We start from the raw sequence: 14,298 nt of genomic DNA, 5'->3' as shown, positions 1-14,298 counted from the left end.
TCATGTCATCCATGTCGTTGGCATAACGTGATGTACAGAAATACACCCTTTGTGAAATGTATTGATAATGCCATTAGTCTTAATGTCAAATGGAGTCCAGAAGACATGGCAGCATAATACCCACCCACCCAAGAGTGAAGGGGGGGAGAGCATAAACAGGGTCATAGATCCCTCCAAGCTCCTTCCCAAGCTGGACGAGTGCTAACTAGATTTTGGGGAGGGTGTTGAAGATTCTTTGACCCTTCCAGAGCCCTTACACCTCCTTCCCATAACTGGGCAAGTGCTTACTAGGAGCCTACTCTGCTTTGACCTGGTTTGGGAGGAACTGTTTGTGCTGCCCTGAAACCTCCTCTGGTTTCTGAATGTGAAAGGAAAAATTGAATTCACTCTAGAGTTTCAAGTGCCATTGCAACATCAAGTAATGGAGAAAATATACTCCTTATATCTTAGTGCAATACAATGGGCTCTCCAAGATAGACCCAGAATGCCCCTTCCGACCTTCAGGAGGAGGGGGGGTTGTGGGATCACGACCCCGCCCACACTCTGCGAGGCTGGCGTCAGCCTCGCAGGAGACAGGGATTCACCCAATTAGCATACCCTGTGGCGCCAGCCAATTGGCTGGCGGCAGGGGCGGGCCTTCCTAGGGCCACTTAAGGTCAGGGCAGCCCCTGGCTCACCCCCTTTCTTCCCTGGAGACGTCGCAGTTTGCAGTTTGCAGTTTGGGTTTCCCTCAGCTGCTGGACCACATGGAGTTATCTCAGAAGAGGCTGGCCGGCAGGGAAGTTTTTACCTTTTGTTATTCCTTTCTCCTCTAGGAGTGAGGGCTGCTTAATTTGCCTTTATTGCGCTGCTCTCTTCATAATTGGGTACTTTGGCTGAATTTTAATTGATTGGGGTGCCTGGGGGGGTGACTACATTGCCATTCGTCGTTAATTCTGCTGGTGCGTTGCTGTTTGTGTGTGTGTTTATTGTTCCCGTGGTTAGCAGAGGTGCTTCAGAATTTCCTCATCCTTCCTCCTTTTGCTTCTCCCCCTCTCTCCCCATGGTTTGAATGCTCTTTAATCAGCTGATTTTACACGGTCTCCGTTCTGCCCCCCTTGTTTCTCCCCTCTCCCCAGCTAATTTAAACAGTCTCCATTCTGGCCCTTCGTTTCTCTCCTCTCCCCGGCCAGCCCTCACGTTTCCCGCATATCAGCTGTTCCTGCTTGTGGGAGATCTTATCTGCCTTGCCTGGAGCGTTCCTGCCTTGCTTCTTTGTTGCCTTTGTTCTTGAGCTGCAGGGCACCTCGTGGAATATGCTGTAGCTTCACAGAAAAAGCTCCCTTTCTTTTACAGGGAATTTTCAGCATTCGCTGCTGGTGTTGCTTTATTTCTAAACTGCTTGATTTTCAGGAGTTGTTATCTCTAATTTTGTGGGGCTTTTCTCCTTCTGGGGGTTTCCCCCTTTGCGCTCCAGTCCAGCTGCTGCAGTTTAACACGGGAGCTGTAATTGAGCTAAAATCACTGTGTGTGTGTGTTTGTGTGCTTTCCTTCCAGCATCTCTTTCACGTCTACAGTTTTACAGGAAGCTCTGTGTGTTTTGGTGCAAGTTCCCTGCCCTCAGGAGCTTGCCTTGCCTGCTGCTGCATGCCCCCTTCAGAAGAATTTATTCAGCTTTGTGGAGCTTTTTCTGGAAGAAAGGCCAGAGGACACAGCGCACCCATCCAATCAGGTTTTTGCTGTTGGGGCTTCATGCTTTAGCTAGGGGTTTGTGCAGGGGAGCGTGGTGCAATTAGGTGGATGGCAGCTGCGGGAGGAGAGCGGGCTGCATTTGGTGCCGGTTGTGTTTCATTTTCCTGCTGGGGTGAGGGGGCAGAATTTCTTCTCAAATAATCATTTCAGCAGCATTCTTGAGGGGGTGAGTTCTACAGGCTGCTTTATTTTCGCGCGGAAGTTTAGACTTGGAAAGCATCGGAAGCAGCTGTGCCGTTGCCGGGCAACCACCGTGCCCCTGCCGCCATTTCATCCACCCACATTGCCTTCCGGGCGGTTGCCATTTTACTATAGGCACTCCACGTGGGAAGTAATTTTAAAAACCCTACCTTTTAAGCCTAACCGGCGGAAAAACCAGGGAAATAATTAATGTTCATAAGGGGTACGTGGGGAATGCCTGCAGGTTTTGCTCTTGCGGTTGTGGAATTTTTCAGTGTTAAAGGGCTAGCGTTAAGTGTTTCCGCACATGTTCCTTGCCGCTAGGCAGTGGGAACGCATTACGGCCGCCATTTTGATTGCCCACGTGGCCTTGCGGCGGCGGCCATTTTAGGAGAGGCAAAACCACGTGGGATCTACTTTTTGAGTGCCCCTCACTTTCTATTTGGTTTTAAATTCAAAAGCAATATAAACAATATAAACAAAGGAAATAAACACAAGCTATATAAACAAAGGATGATAGCGCAACTATTAATAGAGCCTAGCTTAAATATGAGCATGCAAGGGGCTGCAGGGAGCCCCTCCTCTTGGTGCATAAGCTTGCATAGAGCTGGCTACAGCGTCTCTGGCTAGGCTAATCTTAGAATTAATATCCTCTAATTAATTTGACTGCTTTTGTTTATACTTACACTCTCGAGAATTTCATTCTGGGAATTTAGGAAACACATTTAAATCAAATTGAAGCATTAGTGCATAGTATATTGGAATTCAAATTATTTCATTCAGCTTGCGGTGCTCTGTGGAGCTGTGTCATTTACTCTCTGCCTAGGCTTTAATTTTATAATTTGGTATAGTCAATTCATAGTTATAAGGAAAAGAGATCCAGGTTTTACATCATTTGATTTATTAAAGGGTTTCTTCGCCTGCAATCTCTTGCGAGTTTTGCATACAGGTTATAGGGAATCTAAAGCAAATAGCTCATGCCTCTTTTACGTTCATCTCTTTCTGGTATTTCATCAGTTAGTTTATAAGTATATATTTAATCTGGCAATTTTAAATCATTTGGTTGATTTTGATAATAGTGCTTAAGGGCTTTTGGGAGCTTTGCTTTGCTTATAGGTTTGTTGCATAAGTCAACTTATCATCTTTCACTGCTGTATTGCTGGGTTACAATGTATAATTCTACCTCTAGCTTGCTGCATAGCTGCTGACATTATCAAAGGTGCTCTTCTGTTTATTATAGACTCAGTATTCCTCAAAATACATTGCTTGAGGTGTGGGCTGGTATTTTGGTTTGCTATCCAGTGCAGATAATAATGAGCTACGGTGATATTGTTTGCAGCTAAATACAATTTGTTGGAGATTAGTTAGGCATCTTTGATTCCTTTAAACTCACCAGTGCGGACAATACTGAACTACTGTGATATTGCTCGCACCTCACCCATATAATCCAAGCTAGTTGGCGTTGATTTTACTGAACCAGGCTAATTAAGGGTATCAAACTATGTCTGCTCAAAATGCCGCTATATCTGGGGTGGCACAAGGGAACCAGGAGGGGTCCCAGGCTTTGTAATGCCTACTGTATCGGGGGGGGGGGGGGCATAAGGGAACCAAGAGGGGCCTCAGGCCTTCGTAGTGCCTAGTAACCCACATACTTTGGCACAGTTTTTCAATGCTCTTAGACATTTTATAGGCAATATAGGCCCGCAGGCCAGGTGGCAGCGGCACCTCTTGCGCTCACCCAAGAATGCATCCCGGATACGCCACCTACGTTGTGGACCGCCCTGGTACCTCCGCGGCCACCGCAGCAGTGCTGAGAGCAGCCAATGATTCAACAGTGAGTCCTGTGTCCAAGATGGGTTAGGGTAGCCTCCTGTGCCCTGCAACCCACAGGCCTAGTCAGTGTTTCCTCTGCTTTGGAAACCTTTTACCAACAATTCAGGCCCATGGTCACTACGGCCTCTTCCGAAATAGTGAGGAGCTCCTTTGCACTTTGGCCTCCTTATTTAGGGTTCCACATTCGGGTAGCAATCCATTTATGCATCCTCACACATAATTACAGTCTACGTGTCCCTGGGTTTTCAATGACAGATCCTCGGGAGGTAGGGCTCATGCTTACAATTATAACCTTTCTGCCTCTCAGTATACCCCAGACTTTCCCAGTATTCCACAGGGAATGCTGTGGAAGGGAGAAAGAAGTCTAAGTAAGAAGAAGCATTCCGCCAAGAAGAGCAAAAGAAGTAAGCCTTCTGATGCCGAGGACGATTCAGAAAAGCTTCCTGCTGCCCACCACCTGCTGTGTTCCGAGCGACCAGAATTACTGGATGGAGCATATGGGTCCCTATGTGGGAAAAGGAAAGTCAGAAAATTTGAAGCCAAGCGAGTCCCTCACCATGAGGTTTGCTGGGAGTACAACACGGGTGTGTGCCAAGGGCCAAATTGTAAGTATGTGCATGAATGTGAGAAGTGCCTAGGTAACCACCCAGCGTCTTCGTGTTTTAAAGGTAAACAGCCTTTTCCGGGCAGCAGGGGGCATTTCCATCAGGGGTCTTGAAAAGCTCACAGACCCGCCAAAAAGAACAGCCAGAAACTGGTATTAATTTGGCCCTTGACTGGCATGTTCTCTTCTGTTGAGCCCTCACCTCTTAGAACCCTTCTCGATAGATACCCTAAAAAATAGAGGCAGCAAAGAGTTTCTCTTATGGCCTCAGGATCCTCATTTCATTACCCCCTAACTCGGGGAACCCCCCCCCCAAACCAAAGAATCAGTTCGGGAAGTGTCCCGTCTAAACAATTATCGCACTCCTAGAGTGGCAAACCTGTCCCGGACCTTTGACCTTTAGTGCTTAGAAATAAACATCTACTTCTCTAACAAATTTACCCCTGGGGTTAACAAGGGCATCACGGATGCACAGGTGCAGCGAATTGCCACAGCCATTCCGGGAGCACCTTTGGAGCCTTGGGAACATGATGTCCTGAAGGGAGTATTAGTTTCAGGAGCCAAGCCCACGCTTAGATCTTTTAAAAGGGCTTGGGTGGACTTTATGGAGTTTCAAGGCAAACTTATAAATAATAATAATAAAATATGAGAATGATAATAATAATAATGACAATAATAATAATAGTAAAAAACAAAAAAAAAACAAAAAAAAACCAAAAACCAAAAACCTATGCTTGACACACCTCAAGGTAAATTAAAAAATCCTAAGCTTCACACGCCTCCTACCAAGGCTGAAGCTCTGCAATACTTGGTACATTGGAGAGTGCTGGGTCGTGCAGCAAAGACTCTTAAACATCCAGTAGGCGGCAATCTCCTTTTTCTGTAAGGTTGTTTAATCCAGAGACCCTGGTGTGGCCTTCTTAGTGTGAAGGGCACTGTGGGGCTGGCGCAGGCCGCAGCCTCCTAAAAGTGATGGTAGAAGGCCCTTAACTTATGACATTCTATGCTAATTCATAAATAAATAAATAAATGTAAAATAATAATAATAATAATAATAATAATAATAATAATAATAAACCATAAAAAAAAAAAAACAAGAAGGAAGAAAATTAAGAAGTATCTGTTGGTCCGAGGACAAGGCCCAGTTATTTACAGCTGCATACTCCATTGCCTTTGGCGCTATGCGCAGTGGCGAAGTGGTTTGTAAGGGCCAACCAGATTCCATTGCCCGAGGTAGTTTGAGAGACCTGACCTTGTTCAGATCCAATTTAGTCCTGCATGTCCAATGTTCCAAAACCGATCAGCAGTAAAGGACACTAAACAATTCATGTACATGGGACCAACCGTCTCAGGTCCATTCCTCGAACATTGGGATGGCTCCGGCCTTGCATGGCATCAGTCCATGCACGTTATGCGAAGGGCGATTGCTGCCTGAGGTTTACCCTCAGCTAAATTCACGGTTAACTCCTTTCGGATTGGGGCCGCCACCACAGCAGTGCATTTTGGACTCTCATCTGAAAGGATGAAGGACTTGGGGGCAGTGGAAGTCTGATGCATTAAGGGAAGTCTGATGCATATAAAGGATATATTCATAAGACCTTGTGATTGTTCACAGTATACCTGACCTGGCTTTGTTACCTTCTTTTGCTTTCAGGTGACGTTGTGATGCATATTTGGAGTATAGGCCCTGCACCGTCCACTGGGATATAAACCATGCCGCTAATGGGGACCTAGGGTGCAGGAGCTACGAGGGCGCGCATCTGGATAATCAGGCACAGCATGGTGCATTGGGCCAGGGTCCGCGCCATCAATTCCGGTCTCGGGCCGCACCTTAGCTACATAAATATATCTTGGATCTCTCGAAGGAGAATGCGCTGGGCCAAAAAATGTTGCCCGCTATTAGGGCCAGAGAGGCGGCGGAGGGGCCCCCAGATGCTTTAGATATCCAATTAGGCGAAAAGTGTTAGCTTACAGAAAGGCAGTCGACTTGATGTGGCATATCTTTAGTGACTTGGAGGAACTTAAGGCCTCTTACCCAAACGTCACTACTAGTTTATTTGGGGCCTCGTGGATGGAGAGGCGGGTTTGGAGAGATTGCAGGTGCCCGATAGCCATAAACAGGGCTAGGAAAGCCTGGCATTGGGCGGTGGTGCGTAGAGTGGCAGCCCTGGGTGGGAGTGGCATTGAGGGCCCACCCAGTGCCATGGTCATCCAGCTGAGCGAGAACGACTTGGCGTATAGGAAAGGGGTGGACTTGATATGGAACATTATCAATGACTTGGAATTGTTGAGGGCATCCCATGAAAACATTACAATAATCTGGTCATCTTTGCTGGAAAGGCGATGTTGGAAAGGGATGCAGAAAAACCCGTGGCTGTGAACAAAGCTAGGAGGATTGTGGAGCGCACGGTGGCTCGTAGAGTGGCCGCATGGGGCGGTCGGGTCATTCAGCACCCATGCATACGGTTTGACAAGGAAATGCTTTATCACTGGGATGGCGTGCATACGGTTTGACAAGGAAATGCTTTATCACTGGGATGGCGTGCATCTATCTGATGCTGGCAATGCTATTTGGTTGGCAGATAATTTTCAAGGCGTTAGGGATTGGTTACAGGTCTGAGGGTATTGGCGGCGAGCCGGCTTGCGGCTCGGTGGCGGTAGGCATTGGCCGGGGTATTATCATGCAGATGAGGTTGGGGGGGAGGAACGCCATCACCTCCCCCAATGCTTGAAGGGTAGTTCGTTAAAGGACTCCGAGGGGCGACGCCTCGTCCGAAACCTACGGAGGCTAGGGCCTAAAGCGCGCCCCCGAGCGGTAACCCCTTGGGGAGCGCCCAGGGATATGCATCTCGGGTGGCTCCCCCTGTTGGTGTTTAACCCTTCCCGGTCAGACCGGATAGTCGGTTAGGGCCAATGCCTAAAGCCAATACCCTTCTTTCCTGTAATCAATAAAGTTGTGGCCATTTTTCGCCCATTAACCTAAAACTCTGTGTCCGTTGTCTTCATTTATTCCACCTGTGGGGGGGAGGGAATAGCCACACAATGCCCCTTCCGACCTTCAGGAGGAGGGGGGGTTGTGGGATCACGACCCCGCCCACACTCTGCGAGGCTGGCGTCAGCCTCGCAGGAGACAGGGATTCACCCAATTAGCATACCCTGTGGCGCCAGCCAATTGGCTGGCGGCAGGGGCGGGCCTTCCTAGGGCCACTTAAGGTCAGGGCAGCCCCTGGCTCACCCCCTTTCTTCCCTGGAGACGTCGCAGTTTCCCACCCACCCGCCCTTTAGGTTTTGCCACTGACCTTGCTATGGGCTTCGGCTGGTCGCCGCAAGGGGCCTGGTAGGAGTTTTTCCATTTGGCTAATTGGCTGGTTTTGTGAGCCACTTGGTTTTTTCGCCTACCTCGTAGCAAATCGTCACAACTCCCTCGGTTTTGGCGGTAGGCATTGGCCGGGGTATTATCATGCAGATGAGGTTGGGGGGGAGGAACGCCATCACCTCCCCCAATGCTTGAAGGGTAGTTCGTTAAAGGACTCCGAGGGGCGACGCCTCGTCCGAAACCTACGGAGGCTAGGGCCTAAAGCGCGCCCCCGAGCGGTAACCCCTTGGGGAGCGCCCAGGGATATGCATCTCGGGTGGCTCCCCCTGTTGGTGTTTAACCCTTCCCGGTCAGACCGGATAGTCGGTTAGGGCCAATGCCTAAAGCCAATACCCTTCTTTCCTGTAATCAATAAAGTTGTGGCCATTTTTCGCCCATTAACCTAAAACTCTGTGTCCGTTGTCTTCATTTATTCCACCTGTGGGGGGGAGGGAATAGCCACACAATCAATACCTCGTTAAAATATCTGTGCCATACAATTTTATTCTCACTAATGGTAATTCCTTTCCTATCAGCAACATGTGGAAAAACACTGCCAACTTTTATTCTCTGAAAGGAATTGTTGGGAAAGGTGACCAGGTTCATGATGTCAAATCCACCGCTTATTTCCCATTGATCATTAAAGGAAATGGTTTCTCCAGCTGAATTGTTAAATGAGATGCCTTGAAGAAAGTGGTGGAGCTATTTCAAAAGTAAAAGGAAAGAAATCAAGACAAAATAGCAGCATGCTGAAGATTTCAGAATGCCATTCATTGCAAGTTTCAATTTTGGAAGGAAATGTAAGCCCAATTTTTGAAATGAGAAAGATGTTGAATATCTTCCTTATTTATTCCAGGAGGACAAAAAATAATGTATTCCTACCATGTAGCCATCAGACATTGAAATAAAAAGAGTTTGTTGAGAAGAAATTACCTGCCAAGGCTGCAGAGACTGAAGTTTGACACTGTTACCAACTGCCTTTGGTTTATGTTTGGATCCAGTCAAGACCATGGCATGCAAAGCATGAGCCAAAGCATAAACAGCATTATAGATACTGTAGCTGTGTCCAGTCATGTGCATTTCAAAAAGACCTGCAGGGAGACTCTCCAGCCTCTCCTCTCCAGTACAAGTGTCATCATCCATCACAGGCATACCTGGATCTGGAAAGGAACAATCAAATGCTTGCTCCCAGAAATTTTTGATGAAACCATCTCTTTCTGTCCTGTAAGGTTTGATATCCTGAAGAAATTCCCTGAAACCTGGAACCTCTTTTGTGTGAATAGCAAATAAAATAGTACCATGGAACATCTGGAAATCCCATCCTCTTGTACCACCTGTTAATATAAAAACTGTTTGGGTTGTCACAATCCACACCTTTCCAAATGGGTTTTTTGTATTTCCTGAATCTTGTGAATGCATAAAAGTTCTCAGCCGTAAAATTCTTAAAGATTCTCCATACATGATAACTGTACTAGCTTTATAGTCTGGGAAAGCTATATGAATATCACTGTAATCATAAAACTGATTTATTAAATCCTCCATCAGATTTCCTTTGGGGATTCTTTTGGTGAAAGCTGAACAGATTCCATGTCTGAAAATCAATGGCTCCAGTATTTTTAGGAATTGCTCTCCACTGTTATCATCCACAACAAAGAGCCCAACCCAGGTCCACCTAAAATGCTGAAGTAACCATAAAATACCCATATACTGAAGGTTTTCGTTTGGGACCATGCGGTAAATGGAGGGAACTTCCACTATTTTGGTCTCATCTATGGTAAATGAGCCATATGTAAGCTGTAAGAAAACACAGATAAGAGGTAAATATTTAGAGGTACTCTAAATATTTCAGAGGTAAGTTAGGAGTACTCTAAATATTTCAGAAGGCACTTATTAGGAACTTCTGCATGACAAAATATATTTTTCAAAAGATTTTTTGACTTTTTCTGGCTGAAATTTCTCAAGTTATGGAAACGTTCATTATATATGAAAATACAAATATACACTATATCCCCAAGTCTTTCTTCTTAACCATCCCATTATTACAAGTTGTAAAATCAGAAAGATATAATATTACCACCAGCAGCCATGCACATATCCTACCTGTGGTATCTTATATAGACCTAAGACATCCATCAAATGGAAAGAAGTGTCTGAGCTAAGTCCTCCAATGACGGCTAATAGGTTTTTCTCTGTGGCACATTTGTAGTTGGGGAGAAACCTATGTGACTTGAAGATCTGATGCAATGCGGTGCGAAAGGTCATCCTTGCATCATAATAGGTGTCAGAGATGTGGAAACCAAGTGTCACATTAGGTAGTATTTTGGGATTCTTGTTGATTTCATTTATGGCAAACACCAAGGCTAGCACATGCTGGTAGAACTTGGTAATGACTCTGCCAATAATATTACTCTCATTAATTCAGAAGGTGAGTCAGAAATGCATGAATTCTTTATGCTACAAACCTAGTCATACCTGTGTGTAACTGAATTGAGTTTATTTACAGCAAAAGCCAAGGGATATACATATTGTCAGAACTTGGTCACTATCCTGACAATAGACATTTTTTTTCTAATTCCAATTATGTATCTACAATTCATGAAACTGTTATGCTGTAATCCCACTTATCTACATGATCACTCGAATCTCACAGGAATGGGAATATATTTTACATTTGCTCCTGATTCCCTACAGCCAACTATCACTCTTCTTGCCAGCCAAAACTTTGCCTGTGCTTTGTCATTTATAACATATGCATTTTAAAAAAATCTGTAATGCATAGTGCCTTGTCATGTCCTGAGAAAAATATATTGAGATATTTAATCTCTCTTTCCAGTGCACAAGGAATAAGCATAGAGGTTACTTCTTAATGTTTTATAACTCCCCATTAAAAAATATTTACAGCAACCATATTTTCTCTAAATACATGCAATTTAAACGGTTCAGATAAGAGGATCCTTACTGTGGGATGTCAAAGAGGTTCTGAGTAGGATGTTCCTTGAACCAAACTTCATGGAAAAAGTAAAAGAACAGAGAAGTAATCTCACCAATGAGGAGACCACCTGGCTGGTACCATTCATGTGGTATAGGCAGGGGATCACCTGTGAGACATTTCAGGGGACCTACTTTGGGCACAATGGAAGACAAAAGAAAAAGAAGCAGCAGCAATGTTTTTCCTAACATGCTTTCCTCAAAGCTTCTTTCTACATATAAGTTGCCCTGCACCTATTTCCTTACATTGAGCTTATAAAAGGCAACAGAAAAAAAATGTCAGAGACAGTGTTGCTTGCCTCTTGTATTTAATCCGAATTTCCCATAGGACACGTGTTCATTTATAATCTCTTTCAGACTTGCTTGCTGACTGTTTTCTCCTACCCTTTTGAAAGTCTCTGGAGCTTTGACCACCTGAGCAAATGATAGTGCTGTCGGTAATTGTGTATTTATGAGGGGAAATTAACATTTAATACCCCTTTTTTGTCATTAAGCAGAACTAAGAAATCAAAGGGAAAGGCTGTCTGTAGTATTTTATGCAAAACACCAGAACACACAACTTTGATATAATTTCTTATAAATATACAGTGGTGCCTCGGGTTAAGAACTTAATTCGTTTTGGAGGTTCTTTCTTAACCTGAAGCACCACTTTAGCTAATGGTGCCTCCCGCTGCTGCCACCGCACGGTTTCTGTTCTCATCCTGAAGCAAAGTTCTTAACCTAAGGTACTATTTCTGGGTTAGCGGAGTCTGTAACATGAAGTGTTTGTAACCTGAAGCATCTGTAACCTAAAGTACCACTGTATCCTTTATTTTAGGCATCCTTAAAATGTTGTCATTACATCATGTAAAATCTCATTGCCACTTTTTTATAGAGTATGGGTAGGCAAACTAAGGTCTGGATCTGGTCCAATCGCCTTCTAAATCCAGCCCACGTGTTTTTACATGAGTAGAATGTGTCCTTTTATTTAAAATGCATCTCTGGGTTATTTGTGGGGCCTGCCTGGTGTTTTTACATGAGTAGAATGTGTGCTTTTATTTAAAATGCATCTCTAGGTTATTTGAGGGGCATAGGAATTTGTTCATTGTTTCTTTTTCAAAATATAGTCTGGCCCCCCCACAAGGTCTGAGGGACAATGGACTAGCCCCCTGCTGAAAGTGGCAATCTTTGTTCCTCCCAGTTCTCATTTCCCCATCAGAGTGGTGTTTTGGCCTATCAGGGTGAATGATGTCCAATTGGGCCATTGTGTGCATGTCATGTTCATATACAGTGGTACCTTGGGTTACATACGCTTCAGGTTACATATGCTTCAGGTTACAGATTCCGCTAACCCAGAAATAATACCTCGGGTTATGAACTTTGCTTCAGGATGAGAACAGAAATCGTGTTCCAGTGGCACGGCAGCTGTAGGAGGCCAAAATAGCTAAAGTGGTGCTTCAGGTTAAGAACAGTTTCAAGTTAAGAACGGACCTCCGAAATGAATTAAGTACTTAACCCGAGGTACCACTGTACCCAAGCAGCATGCAGTGAAGGTGGAGGAGATTTCTTGATGCATGATGGCAGCATGTGGTTGGCAGCAGACTTAGGCAGTGGGCGAGTTGAAACCCTCCCATTAAGCCACCTCACCATCCCAGTCTCATTGGTTTTGGTTTCTATAGTTATTATATTTTAATAAATACAACCTGTTGCACATCCTTCTTGTCTTGGGTTTTCTTGGGTGTTGACAGATGTGTATTGCTTCCACATTAGACCATATCCTTACACTCTTTCAAGTGTGGTGTGCTTAAAGGGGATATGGTAATGCCTTGGGAGACCAGGGCTTTGACCCCTGCTCAGCCTGAACCACATCAGTGACCTTGATCCAGTCATCATCATCATCATTCCAACACAATCCTTTTATTTGTATGCCACCTTTCCACAGTTAAAACAATGTTCAAGGCAGCTTACAATATGAAAAGATTTACATAATTACAAACATAGCAAAGTGGTCATAAAAAGAAATAAAACAAATCAAAAATTTCATAACCAAACTGAACAATTTCCACATAAAAATAAAGATACAAAAAAAATTAATAGCAATAATAGCAAAACCTCCAGACAAAACTTTTCCCCAAATACCCTAGTCCTTGCTGGGCAGCAGCAGCAGCAGTACTTATGAAGCCTGGCAGGTTGCGCCCTGGGCCAGGTGGAAAGAGGCAGGAAGGTGGCCCTCAGGCTCCCAGTCAGTGTCAGATTTACCTTCCTCACAGCTAAGACAGAGTAGTACAATGTACACCACTTAAAATAAGAAATGTGGGTTATAAATGTAATTACAAAATAGAAGCCACTTCCTCTCATTTTCTTAACCTTTTCCTTCCAGCCTGCAAGAGCAGTAAAGAGAGTCACCAAAGGAAAAAGGAAGCCCTAATAATTGTTTCTGTGCCTCCTAGGCAATTACCTATATTCTGCAATTTAAAAACCTTTTCTCTCTTTCTTAAGGGAGCAAGGGCTGTCTGACCTTAAATAGAGAATTGCAAGACATGTTCATGGAGAATCAGTACCCTATTTGGTGTAAAAGGTAAAAAGTAGAGGAACCTGGATGTTTAAGTCCAGTTGAATTTGACTGTGGGGTGTGGTGCTCACCTCCACTTTCAGGCCCAGGGTGCCGGCGTTTGTCCACAGACAGCTTTCCCAGTCATGTGTCCAGATGACTATGCGCTTCTGGCACAATGGAACATTGTAACGGAAGCCAGAGTGCACAGAAACACTGTTTACCTTCCTACCATAGAGGTACCTATTTATCTGCTATTGCTGGTAATGCTGGGACCAAGCAATGGGAGTTCACTCCATCACACACATACCCTCTTTTTTCCCCTGAAATCATTTTTATTTCATATTACAAATGTAAATTAATTACAATACCAAATACATATACATAAAATGAGATTTCTCTGAATCTCAGGACTTCCCCCATCCCCTCATGGGTCGTATTGTCAACATTTCCAACTGCATATTATTACATAGTCTATTTTTTGTATCGATCCATATTGTCCATAGTATTTCTTACATTACGAGTGAGATTAAAATCCTGCTAATGTTTTCATCTTCTTACAGTTGTCTCCTAAATAAGTTATGAACTTTTCCCATTATTTCTTGATTTTCTTGTCTTCTTTGTCTATGAGTTTTCCAGTCAGTTTTGCCATTTCAGTGCAGTCTTACAGCTTAGCTTGCCATTCCTCTCTAGTAGGTAAACCACAAACCCTCTGGAGCTTTATGATTGCAAAGTCAACATATTAGTTGCACAACATAAAAAAACCAGAAAATAATTGTTCTTGCATTAGAAACCAAAAAACATCATCCCATGTGGTGCCAAAATACTTGGCCATCAAGCAAAGCAGTATGACTGGAGAAAAGAGGACAAATTCCTCAATGTTGTCTCCTCATTATCTGCTCCCTGCTGTTCAGTTCAGGCCTCAGCAAAATGATGTAGCACTTAGGGAAAAACATGCATCCCAGTAACACAGCACTGGACGTCAGGATGGAGAAGATCTCCACAGCCACCATGCCTTTCCCTCTGGTGCTCAGGTAAGTTGGAACAAAGGACAACCAAACACTGCAAAATGCCAAC

General features: G+C 44.4%; 1 long non-coding RNA gene across 1 annotated transcript; it reads right to left on the bottom strand.

The window, feature by feature from the left end:
- Window positions 1–8,358: 8,358 nt before the first annotated feature.
- LOC307201356 lies at window positions 8,359–9,891 on the bottom strand. The gene is made up of 3 exons (XR_013832687.1): window positions 9,804–9,891; window positions 8,637–8,863; window positions 8,359–8,405 (listed from the first exon to the last, which is right to left on the bottom strand). It is a non-coding gene; the product is annotated as an uncharacterized lncRNA (long non-coding RNA).
- Window positions 9,892–14,298: the final 4,407 nt, after the last annotated feature.

This window comes from Podarcis cretensis (assembly GCF_951804945.1).
Source record: "Podarcis cretensis genome assembly, chromosome: 13".
NCBI classification, from domain to species: Eukaryota; Metazoa; Chordata; class Lepidosauria; order Squamata; family Lacertidae; genus Podarcis; species Podarcis cretensis.
The sequence above is the reverse complement of the archived record's forward strand: the minus strand, read 5'-3'. Positions and strand labels throughout refer to the sequence as shown.